This window comes from Oryctolagus cuniculus, chromosome 3 (assembly GCF_964237555.1).
Source record: "Oryctolagus cuniculus chromosome 3, mOryCun1.1, whole genome shotgun sequence".
In the NCBI taxonomy this organism is placed as follows: domain Eukaryota; kingdom Metazoa; phylum Chordata; class Mammalia; order Lagomorpha; family Leporidae; genus Oryctolagus; species Oryctolagus cuniculus.
In genome coordinates, this window is record NC_091434.1 from 110,125,206 (window position 1) to 110,137,402 (window position 12,197).

At 38.1% G+C, this 12,197-nt stretch overlaps 1 protein-coding gene across 11 annotated transcripts in view; it reads left to right on the plus strand.

Annotated features, from left to right (window-relative positions):
• NCKAP5 (NCK associated protein 5) overlaps positions 1–12,197 on the plus strand; it is a 1,120,879-nt gene that overhangs the window by 277,531 nt on the left and 831,151 nt on the right. Inside the window, exon 3 of one of the 11 annotated variants that reach the window (XM_070071010.1) lies at positions 1,609–1,670. The exons of the other annotated variants lie outside the window; for them this stretch is intronic. The gene's annotated coding sequence lies outside the window, so the exon portion shown is untranslated. The remainder of the gene's footprint in view (positions 1–1,608; positions 1,671–12,197) is intronic. 11 annotated transcript variants of the gene reach the window in all.

The window sequence follows — 12,197 nt, forward strand, 5'->3', positions numbered from 1 at the left end:
TATAAAGCATCATATTGAAGTTAATTCACATTTTTCAGAATTATCTGCTTTGGATTTAACACTAATTCATTTTATACAGATTCTCATGAAATATTCTGTCTTCCTGCTCAGAATTATCTGTTTGTTTCACTTGTGAGATAGTCATAGATGCCTCAGAAGTCTCATGTGTACTCTAGCTGATCTGGCTGAAGTCTTGTCTGACCCAGAGCCCAGTAAAGGGAGTCAGAAAATACAGACCCAACAGTGCTATCTGTAGTCACTCCACATGATGATGCTAAGCTGAAATCCCCAAATTTGGTCAGCAGGATACTCACCAAAATATATAGTTAGCATGACAAAGAAACTGAGTTATAAATCTTTGGAAGTAAGCCTTCTGAGATAATATCTGATGCTAGAACCTCAAGGGAAACTAAATTCTTTAATTGATTGAAAACCTGCCTTACAAAAGCTTTTAAACATTTAAACACCATCCTATAAATCAAGTTAGAAATATCCCACCAAGGAGTAAAGGAGTTCTTGCCATGTGAAATATTAATTCGCCTTTTTAAGGCAGAGCAAACACTTCATTTAAGACATTGACTAGGAGGTGGTGAAGAGGGTAGAAAATGTGCAATAAACTAGTAATGTTGAACTGGATGCCCACTTATATGGCTCGGGTCTTTGGACTTCTCTTGCTGAGAAGTGAGGGCCTTTAATGCTGCAACTTGATTCTAATATATTTATCTGAAGTGTTTCTCATGATATGATTACATTGTATGGCAGTTGTTCCCAGCTGCCTATTAGAAAATTATCTGCAGTTAAACAATTGACTTCAGCCTGAAATTGAACAAAAATGCACCTGGAATTGCAAAGAAATGTTTGGAATAGCACTGATCTTTTAAAATACAGTTTCTTTGCAGAAGCAACTCTTAGTAAATCACAAAAGGGCAAACATCTACCACATGGCCATTTCTTCATTTGCCCCAATATACATGCATCTGGAGTAACACCAAAAGCAGCTTTTAAGACTACCAGAAAGGAAATTATATGATTAACAAAGTTAAAAACTGATTTGCATCTAAAAAATGTAGCATATGCTCATTTACGTGCAAATGTAATGGGAAAAGGCTGTAGGTAAAGTGACTAAAGCCTAAACAAAATAAACACTTAATTTTCTTTTATTGTACCCTGTGACTATTAATAATATTATCGTACCAAGTCAGAAACATTAAGCCAAGCAGGGGAGCAATAAATGTTGCTAGACTGTGCACCAGTGTTGATACTAGCAACTAAACGCTCCAGAGTACACATAAAATGCAGATGGAAGTACAAAGAAGATATTTGGTGGAGTCAGCAGTGGCAGCCAACTGCTCACAGGTGAAACCAATAACTAGAGGGCTGGCTCAGCAGGGGTGGGGCCTGTGGAAGATAGCAAGAAAAGGGCTTTATATATCATTCTGTTGTAACATATCTGAACTTATTGATATATGGGTATTCTGTGCTTATGAGGTTCCTCTTAGTCTTTATTCAACTGGCAATACCGTTTGAGAATTTGCAACTCTTCTTACCATGTGATCATCATAACTCACTGAAATGAGTAAGATGGCTATTGTTTTCCCTATTTTACAGATGAAGAAGTCAGAGTTCTGAGTGTGGTCACACAACAGATAAGAATCAGGAGTGAACCCTAGGTTTGTGATTCTAACTCTCATGTTTTTTTGATGATCTCTCTTAAGTCATTTTCATAACTGTTGGTAAAATCACATTTCAAGCTTCCATGTTTAATGGTATATTAGAGTGGAAGCCCTAATCTTCCTGATAAGAAAACTAGAATACTGGTTAAGTCATAAAACAAATGAACAAAACCCTCCAATTTTAAATACATTGCAAAGCTGGATCTTTATAAACCAAGAATTTGGTAATAATAGAAATGCAAAGGCTAAATGGGCACCAACATATCTGAATGTCTATGCCAATCCATCAGGCTTGCACTCTGACAGTTTTCATGTATAATGTGACCTGCAGATGAGTGCTCAGGACCATCAAGGTGAGACCTGACAGGACTACAATATCAGAATGGTGAGAGCTGGAATTTGGTACAATGCCAAGGAACCTTACCTAGAAGGCCAACCAGAACTTAAGCAAACAATTTAGCTAAGAAAATTTTAGCATTGGTATGAAAAGTAAATATGTTCCCTCTCTGAAAGAATGCAACCTCAAAGGCTTCATAGGACATGTACCATATATTCCCCTAGTATGTGAACATGAACTGATGATCAAAAATCACTAGACATAAAGGAAAACATGTTAAGTGAAAAACAACAGAAAAGATAAACAATAGAGTCAGAATAATAGAGTATTTGATATAATAGAATCTATACAAAATCTCAATATTTCAGGTTGTGGTTGAGATGACCAGCTGTCCATAAAATAAATTTTTACCTACTTCACAATATTGGAATTATAGGTTGTATGACTGCTCAACTCTACATTTGCTGGTTCCCTTTTTGGTGAGATGTAGCCATGTAATTAGGTACTCACAAATGGAATGTGATTGGGTGATATGTCATTGTCCTGTCTTGGCCTTTCACACTTTGCTGGAGCCCAGATGGCATTAACCCAACTTTACATGTGTCGATAGTGTCCTAGAGCATGGTGGAACAATGGTGTGAATGGGGCCCGGGACTCCGAATAGGCACTAACCTGGACTGTTCACATTGAGATAAGATGCCAGAGACATAATAAACCTCTTAGTTCATTACTGCTGTGTATTGGATTGCTGAAGCTTGGCTTTACCCTAACTATACTAATACATTATTTTAAAATAATAAGAAACTTGAAATTAGGAACAAAACCAAGTAAGCTACAAAACAAGAATATCAAGGAGAGTTGAAAAAGAACTAACTGGAACTCCTAGAAAAAAAAATTCCATTCAATTTACATAACTCATAAAATGGAATAAAATATAGGTGAATGGGGGAAGTTATCCATATCTGCATCTACCAAAAATTAATAATGGTTACTTTTGGAAGTCCTTCTGAATGTGCACAACATGAAGATTGCCAAAGACCTGGCTGTCATCATTCCTTCACCCCCATGCACTCTTCCTTTTGCTGCTATGAAATTTAGTGCTTTGTGAATGTGCAAAAAGGACATTAATTAGATTTTCTCTGGACTAACTGGAGAGACACTTAGACCCCTTCTCTTTAAAACCCAATTAAGGCCGGCGCCGCGGCTCACTAGGCTAATCCTCTGCCTTGCGGCGCCAGCACACCGGGTTCTAGTCCCGGTCGGGGTGCCGGATTCTGTCCCGGTTGCCCCTCTTTCAGGCCAGCTCTCTGCTGTGGCCCGGGAGTGCAGTGGAGGATGGCCCAAGTGCTTGGGCCCTGCACCCCATGGGAGACCAGGAGAAGCACCTGGCTCCTGCCATCGGATCAGTGCGGTGTGCCGGCTGCAGCACACTGGCTGCGGTGGCCATTGGAGGGTGAACCAACGGCAAAAGGAAGACCTTTCTCTCTGTCTCTCTCTCTCACTGTCCACTCTGCCTGTCAAAAAAAAAATAATTAAAAATAATTTAGTTTTTTTCCATATCAAAAGAAGTAGCTTTGTTTTTCTCTGAAAAGTATAAACAGTGCTCTGATGTATCTTAAATATTATAAATTCTGTATTTTAGCTTAATTTGGAAAATTGTTGTGACTTTAAATATTAATTATTTTGTAAGTGAGATATTCTAGGTGTAAAAATATCTACAAGGAGGGTTTTTTTCCCCTTTAATAAAAATGTTATTTTTCTCAAGATTTGATTTCTCAGCTATTAATTTATTTGGGTGCTATTTCTATTGGTTAAAGAAAAAAATAAAATTATAGTTTATACTTTGTGTATGATAATTCTAGTTAGAACTTAAATGACTGCTTTTGTGGTTTTATAAGCATTATATGCATCTGCTCATGTTAAGTATTAGTCTAGTAAATGGGCTACAATTATTCTGTCCTAAAAAGTGTATTTAAGATTGTAATATGAAATATATTGGTGAGTGTTTCTGAACTCCCTTTAATATTTATAGCAAAACCAGTGTTTGAATATATTGCTCAAATAGGTAATATGCATAAAATTAAAATATATTGCCTTTCCTTTTAAGATTTATTCTGCCTTTAATTCTAAAATCAGATAGCTGTAAGCAGACCTCCAGCAATACAATAATTCACAAATGATTGTATTTCAGCATGTGATTCAGCTCAGTAAGTGAGCAATTTAGAGTTTTTGCTGAATGACAAAATATATAACCAACCATAGAATCATATTAGGTGGTGAATATCTATGAGCTAATTTCCTTGTTAGTGTTAGAAAGGTAGAAAGGAAAATGGGGCCTACGTACAATCTAAAATCATAAAACTAGGCATTAGCCAAAAATAGCACTAATTAACTTGCAAAGGCATAATGAACTGATGTGAGGGGTTTTTTTTCCCATCTTGCCATATTGTCTTTTTTCCCATGAAATTATAAATATTTTAAATTATCAAACAGCTATGACACTGAGCTTGATACTTAAATCAGGAAAACTTTCATTGGATATAGACCTATGCATAGTTGAGTACTATTGCAGGTAAATACCTTCTAAGTGAATGTGTAAAGCTCATGTATTTGAGCAGATGGTGGGCACTCATGTATTTGTTAACTTACCCCTTCACTAGGTGATGGGGAGCTAAATATGTGTTTCATGATGCATGTAGAAGGCTGTCTGCAATGACTACTATACCACTGAAGGCCTTCAGGAGGTCAGCGAAATCTGGGCCATTCCAATATTTGAAGATCCCAATACATTTAAAGAATGTAGAAATGCCACACAGATTTTAAAATTGTGATGCATGTTAATCATTTCTGCCTAACAACTAAAGTTGAATCATCTCTGTGATATTCTATCCGTCCTTACCGACATGTCTCTACATGTAGGCATAATTTCTCTTGGAGATAACACTGTAAGTCTAAATATGGAACTATTGGTGAAAGAAAGGTCTGGGCTAAATTACTCTTTCTCTGACTGGGGTTTCACAGGAACCGTTTATATTCATACAAGGCAAAGAGACAAATGGTTAGTTCATGAATTCTTGCTTAGGCTCATGTCTCAATTTGGGAGAAATATATAAATAATACATAGATTTTGGCATTGTGAGGGAAAATGCTAGCAAATGTTTTCTTTGCCAGAGGCCAAGTGTTGCCGCTACTGTTGACCAGGGATTTGTGTTAGTTCTTTACATGAGCCAACACCAGAAAGAAGAGAACACAGAACTGCAGAAACTCCAATAAAGCTTAGGAGAGTGTAGGAGATGGAAGACATGTATATGTAGATTTCAACAAGGCAGGAAGAGACTCAAGTCTTTCTTAGGGAAAGTTGGTATGAGGGAACTTCAGAAAGTTCATGGAAAATGGAATTGAAAGATAAATTTATTTTGGTGCAAAAAAGGTTTTGAAATCCATAAAGAATATCCAAAAAGTTCATTGGAAATGCAGATTATGGAAAACCTATACATGAATTTCAAATAGTTCTTTCACCAAAACAAGCTTATCTTTTAATTCCATTTTCCATTAACTTTCTGAAGTACTCTCTTATCAGTTGTAGGAAGTCCTTGTAAGGGTTTTCTAATTTGACGTCTGTGCATAGATTAAATTCTTGCAAACTAGCTGATAATGTCCACATCAGTTTGGCAGTTGAACAGGTTATACTTGTGTTGTCAAACCCTGATATTCCTTTTTAGCTTTCTCTTCAGCTCCTACAGTCCTTTGCAGTGCAGCCCTGTTGTAATCAGGAAAACATATTTGAATACGTATATAACAACAAGAATCTCACTTTATTTCCTGGGGGCTTATTTTTACCATGTGATCATTTTATCAAGGTGATGCTCAGAATCCAAAGACTTCAGTGTCCTCCTGTGTATTTGGAAATAGGTGTGCAGTGTGGGGATAGGGAAGAACCTACCTCCCGCCCCATACTGCGAAGCTGTTCGGGTTGAGTGTAAGTCGGGCAGGTGTAGTCACTCAGGTCCTCAGTGGCTCTGCACTACTGAAACATCTGGTGCCCAGTACATAATGCTGCTCACCTTTGACAATTACACGTGATGCTGAGGATGTGGCCTTTATAAGGGGCAGGGACTTTCATGGGAGCAAAGGACATTGCTGTCATTGAAAGAGTTCCATGCTGTGATTAACTCCATGATTAATACTAGTTCCCTCTTCTCTGCCCTGACAACTAGTACATTTCCACTAATGCGATAATTGTAACTCTCGTTAGCAGCCTTCAACATCTAGTCCAGCAGCATCAGATGGGTCGATTCCAAACTCAGTAGAATCTCTCCTGCATTCCGTTTGTTTAGCTTATTGGAACAAAAATTGTTAATGTTCATGGAATGTAGAATTTTTAAGGTAGCCTCCAGGTATGGTTGCAGTTGCCAACCAAGCTCTGTATAACAGAGTTACTGGCTGCAGTTTAAGAGATCAGACACATTAACACTAAGGGCAAATAATAGGAAGTAGTGACAGAAAGAACATACACATTCACACAGATGTAAGCAAAAGGGAAAGAAGAAAACCAGGTATAATTTTTGTGTGGCAGAATTGTCAGACATTTCAAGCTGTGTAATTTTCTTGGCACAACCAGTAATTATGCATAGCATGAACAAAAAACATGGAGTTAATGATGATTTTAATTTTTAAAAACATTAAGAGGGGAGAAACTGACCCCTTTAAGAATGGATTTTTGCATTTCCTTCTACAAATTACACAAATGAATGCTATTGAGTGGCCTTAACACCTCTCCCCACTTGGCGACTCATGAGTGTTATCTTTGATCTGTATTATTGACTGTTCTGAATGAAATAGTTTCCAGAAGATTTTGTTCCTTCAGAATATCTAAAAACAGTTACTTTAAAATTTATCTACTCATCTTAAATATTTTGTACTTGTCCTTGAGCTAGCTACAGATTCTTTAGTAAGCATCCTATTTTGAAATAGGCAAATTATGGTACATTGCCATTCTGCCTCAGCCATGGCCTCGGTGTTTTTGTGGACATCTTTCTCTTCACATCAAATGGGAAATAATTCTCAGTGGCAGGATTTGATACTTAACCAACAGAAGCAGTGACTCTTTTAGGTCATATTTTAACTAAAGCTCTACAGACTTTGCAAGTTATTATCTTAAAAGGCTCTAAATTCAGTTACAAAATAGGAAGATGATTATATGATTAATGAAAGTTAATAAAGGTCATTGAAATCTTAGCATAGATGTGGTCATCAGAAACAATTTAATCCAATTTCCCTTGCCACCAGGCAGGCCACAGGGGAACCGCTTTGTCAGATGGAATCTCTCTTCTCATCACATGCTGCTCTCCTGAAATCAAGGCCTCTTTTTGTTTGAAATACGATGCATTGATGCATCATTGTCCTAAGTGCCTACTCTTACCTGGGGCCTCTCTGCTATCAGTGCTGCACATTAGAGATTAAGCTCACATGTCGAGAGTAGTTAATGAAAGACTCTGGTTGGATAGTGTAGAAATTGAAACACAGAGATTATGTTACAGTAATGACTTACCCAACTGTCCTGACTTTTGTAAGCATCTATATGGCTGCTGAGAAGAATGCAGTAAAATTTGTGGGTTTGACACCTATGTGGGCTGGCAAATTTTACTTTCCTTTTGGCCAAACTTTCTGGAAAATACTTATTTAAAAAAAAAAAACTAAAAGGCCAATTAAATAAAAATAATTTTTATTTTTTAGGTTTGCTTTATGCAACCTATTGTTACTAGAAAAAAGCAGTTTAAGATTGACATATTACTGATCTGGGATGACAGCCTCCTTCAAATTCACTAAATAAGATGGCTATTATATCAAATGGGGATTGTATATACCTGTAAGTAAAATACCTTAAAGATCATGGCTTATAAAAGAAAGGGTTTCTTTGTCCTCTTAGGTAACATGAGCTCTAGGGAAAGGCAGTGCAGAGCTGATGTCCAGTGTCATCTGGGAGCTTACATCCTATCTGCCATTCTTACATGGCCTCTACTCTCAAGGTCACTACTTGTCACATTATAGCTGATGGAGAGACAGCAGGATGAGGGAGAGGGAGCATAAAAGGGTACCTAACAACTCAGACACCTGTAGGAGCATACCTGGAAGCTGCACTCAATGGCAAGGCCTCCTGCTTACATCTCAGTTGTCGTTCCTTCTGCAGTGGGGTCTGGGCCTTGTTCTCCTGGAGTTGTATAGATTGCTACCCTGCCATATTGAAGCTTTGCTAGTGATAAATTGAAGAAGTGATGAAAATTTAATAGGAAACTTCTAGTCTGTGGCAGAGTCACGAGGCCAAGGCAACTTTGGCTGGCTGGCAAGGTCATAGCAGAAGGTCTGTCTCAGCAAGGTGTGAGGACAGCTGCAGCCCTCTTGGTGGTTTTAGGTTTGTTGGGAACTACACTCTGCATAAGAAAGCTAGAACTTCCTGGTAGTCCCACTAATGATTGCTGTATTCCTAATTTTAGGGAAAATGCTTAGTCTCATTATCCCCAAAATGTCCATTGCTTTGTAGAATTCTGATCAAATCAAATGCTAGTATAGGAGAAGGGGTTAATGCCTTACGCAAGGTTGAGCTGTTTGTGGAAAAGAATTAAAAGGCAACAGGCTCTCTGGTATATATTTCCCACTAGAATAAAGATTAATGTTATTAAAGCTTTAATTCAATATATGCTACAAATACAACAGTGGTTAGGATATCAAAACTGTAGAATAGATCTCAGGGATCCCTTAAATAAGTACAATAAAGAAATTCAAGAATTACAGAAAGAACTGCAAAGAGGAGATACATTTTAAAAAGGGCCTGCTTTGAACTTGGGGCTTCTAGTAAGATTAGATTAGGAAGGTACTATTCTAGCTTGTATAGCCAATTTCTGCATAGCTTGACAGAACTGCAGGCCTTGGCTTATGTGGGCAGCCTGTTATCTCCCACCTGTCTGTGATTGTAACCCGTGCTCTGAATATGCCCTTGAAAATAAAAAAAAAAAATGTAATTAGAAAAAATGGACAACAGACTTGTTATTGTGAGAAAAAAGAATCATTATGTGACTTATGATATAAAAATAAAGTCTGATGCTCGAGAGTTAGAGCCATGCCATCAGCCTTGCTCTGAGTGTCTCTCATTTCTTTGAGTGCCGACAGCTCTCACACCTTGGGGCCCCTGGACTGGCTGGAGCTGGTCTCCGGCAGCAGAGATCCCAATCTTAATTTTTCACTTGTTGTGGCTCGTCTCCTGGGATCACAAGTAGTGATATAATTGATCACGAAACAATAAATGAGAAGAGAACTAAATAAGTAGGGTGGTATACTATCCCTCAGAGGGTACAGAACCTGGGTGTTTATTCCTTTTAGTGTTGTTTGATTTAGTGAATTTCCATCTTCTCCTCAGCTCTGTGGTTTGGAAAAACAAGTTATGATATATTTTTGCTTTGACTGATTTTATGGTGCATTTATTTACATCTAACTATGGCCAATAGAAGATGTAATGCCTGTGAAGTTAAGACTTCCAGTAAGCTATTTGTAAGGATTTAAAGCATATAAGAGGTTTAAGTTCTGTGTTTTTTAAGATTTATTTATTTATTTATTTGAAAGGCAGAATTACAGAGAAAGGCAGAGACAGAAAGAAGTCTTCCACCTGCTGGGTCACTCCCCAAATGGCCACAATGGCTGGAGCTGGGTTGATCCAAAGCCAGGAGCCAGGAGTTTCTTCAAGGCCTCCCACATGGTTGCATGGACCCAAGCACTTGGGCTGTCCTCTGCTGCTATCCAGGCTGCATTAGCAGGGAGCTGGATTAGAAGTGGCACAGCTAGGACTTTGCCCATATGGGATGCCAGCACTGCAAGTGGTGGCTTAACCCACTAAGCCACAGCACTGGCCACTAAGTTCTGTGTGTTTTTTTTTTTTTACAGGCAGAGTGGACAGTGAGAGAGAGAGACAGAGAGAAAGGTCTTCCTTTTGCCGTTGGTTCACCCTCCAATGGCCGCCGTGGCCGGCACACCGCGCTGATCCAATAGCAGGAGCCAGGTGCTTCTCCTGGTCTCCCATGGGGTGCAGGGCCCAAGCACTTGGGCCATCCTCCACTGCACTCCCTGGCCACAGCAGAGAGCTGGCCTGGAAGAGGGGCAACCGGGACAGAATCCGGCGCCCTGACCGGGACTAGAACCCGGTGTGCCGGCGCCACTAGGCAGAGGATTAGCCTAGTGAGCCGCGGCGCCGGCCCCTAAGTTCTGTTTTAATGTAGGAAAAAAATTATTAACTTTGTTTCTCAAAGTGCAATGTGGGTCCGTTATTCCCCTTGCTTCATATTTTCATGTGTGTTTTGTGGTATGGGGAGAGAATGAGGGCAGTAGAAGTGGTGAGATGAACATTTGGTAGATCTGAAGGAATCTTAAAGCCTCTGATTAGAATTTGAATAAAAAAATCCATGGAAAACAAGAAGAGAAATAGTTTGGAAATGGGGCCAAATGGAGAATCATCATTATGTTGATCATTCTCGATGTGATTGTTCCACTGGATAGAATAGTCTGAGCAGTGGATGTGATATACAGGGCCCAGTGGTAAATGTATAGATGGTGAATTTAGAGTAATAATGAAGACACTGGAAAATGTTTCATGATAATGATCAAATCTGCTTGGTTATAATAAGGCCTATGGGTGGGAACTCATAATTTTAATACTCATAAAGGCATATTGAATAATTGACCTTGGATTTAGAGAGGAATGAAATGGGCATATGCGCCATTATATGACATGTATCATTTTAAACTACAAAAAATAGCTGTCAAGACTCTGAGATATTTTAATCAGGCTAAGAAAAATTGTGGAGCCTTTCTCTTTTGATTATCTCTTAAAAATATGCTATAACAACTTAATAGAGAACTGTTGCTGTTTTTCAGATAATTATTAAAGTAAATGAGAAACACATGAAAAAGTCTATGCAAATAACAAGTTTGATAGTGATTATAAAGGAGTCCAAAACTAGACTCTATCCTGTATCACTTTCTTTTTTTTAATTTCTTTCTTAAGTTTTTTAAAATTTGTTTCTATAAAGGGGACATATTTCATGTTTTTCATATATTTAGATTTAAGAACATAGTTTCCATCCTTCTTCCTTCCTATATTCCCATCCTCATTCCTCCTTCCTTTCTTATTTTTCTTTGAGTTTTTGTTATAACATTTTCTGTTTTTTTCTTTTTGAGTTAATTAATATAAAGAGAACAGATTTTATAAGTACAGTTCTAAGAAGATAACCATAATTTCCTCTTCTCCTCAATTCCCCTCCTTTCTTCCTTTCCTTTTTAATTAGTTTTTGCAAATACATAATTTCAGTCCACTATATAATTACAGGCTTACTGCACCACTAACCATAATATTCAACTGGTAAAAAGTAGAAAGACCATCATTCACAGGAATGTAAACAAGGGCTATAAAAACAACAATCGAATCATAAGATGTCTGTTACATTCCTATATATTTTTTATATTCTATATTAACTACCATATATCAGGAAAAACATGATAGTTGTCTTTTTTGGGACTGCTTCTTTCAGTATACATAATGGTTTCCAGTTACATCCATTTCGTTGCAAAAGATAAGATTTCATTCTTTTTTATGGCTGAATAGTATTCCATAATGTCTATATACCATATTTTCATTATACAGTCATCAATTGATGGATATATGCATTGATTTCATATCTTAACAATTGTGAATTGAGCTGCAATAAACATGGGGGTAGGAGATCCAAGATGTCACAACAGGAAGGAAGCTCACTGCTCTAGTCTAGGGGAAGATTTTTTAAAAAGTGGAGAGAGTGCAATCTCAGGGAAGTGTTAAGGAGAAAATGGCAAAGGAAACTCCAAGCAAATTAGAGGGACACTGTGGAACTATGTGAAGGGTGTGAACACACACAACTCAGAACCCCAGCAGCAGAGAGCCTCAGCAACAGTTCTGTTGAGTCCAAAGTACAGCAGCCCAAGCCACTGGCATTAAAGCTGTGGGAAGAGCCTGGTGTGAGTCCAGCTGGGAGCCTTGTGGGGAACAATTACCTGCCAAACTAGAGGAGAAAAAACAAAGGGCACGTTTCTCTCTCCCTTACTACCCTGCATCAGTGTGCTATAACAAGCTGAGAGAGGGTAGGTGCCATTTTGGACATGTGTAA